Source organism: Mus caroli, chromosome 2 (genome assembly GCF_900094665.2).
Source record: "Mus caroli chromosome 2, CAROLI_EIJ_v1.1, whole genome shotgun sequence".
Lineage (NCBI taxonomy): Eukaryota > Metazoa > Chordata > Mammalia > Rodentia > Muridae > Mus > Mus caroli.
The window spans coordinates 167,904,319-167,905,250 of NC_034571.1; positions in this window are offsets into that span (position 1 = coordinate 167,904,319).

A 932-nucleotide genomic window follows, 5' to 3' on the forward strand; every position below is an offset into this window, starting at 1 on the left:
AGATCAATCAAGAGTGCATAGGCACATGGGTGTATTCAATTTGTATCAGAGAAAGCAGACACATGGAAACCAGACCAAGGAAAGTGAATAAAACTACCTCACCTGGCTTCCATAAAGTGAGAAAAACTTACACTGCTATAGTAATGGCCTCACAACTGAACTGTCATCTGATGCCTGGCTTATGGGTCATGTACCAACTGACAGAGAACTCTCAGCTATCCTTGGGACTTTAGCTGAGCAACCCACTCTTGGGGTGGCATGTTTGACTGCTGTCTGCCAATTTATTTGTTCATCCAATCGGGAACTGAGCTCCATTGATTCTCCTTTAAACCCTGTCCTGGTCTTGTTTCCACAATTACCCATGTCTTTGTTCTCAATCCTGACTCTCCCATGGTTTTTAAGATAGTAGTGTCTTTCCTGGTGATGGTTTGGGTTATCTTATCAACACAGATTCTATTACATTTCTACCAACCCAGTTCTAAAACCTCTTGAATTCTGCTGTATTCATTGTGTAAAACATATATGAACAGATAAAGTTTTATTTCTTGTGTGTTAGGTGATATGATAGTAAATAATATTTAAGATGGGAATAAAAGAACTGCATTTCACATAACCATTACCACAGTAAGTAAACTGATTATCTGGCAAACCACTGCCACTGAAGTCATTGTACTTTTGTGAACTTAATGGTTATTCAACAAATCTGGCATTTTGGAAAAACATGTTTTCTATGTTTCTGACATACTGAGTTCTAGAAAATATCTATCATGCATATTGGACACATGCCTCTAATCCCGGCTCTCAGTAGGTGGCAACAAGGGGATCAGGAATTCAAGGCTTCTCAGCTTCATACTAAGGAGTGGCCTGGGCTATATGAGATCCTGTCTCAAAGGAGAAAAAAATGAAGATCTCCATTCCTCCACAAATATGCA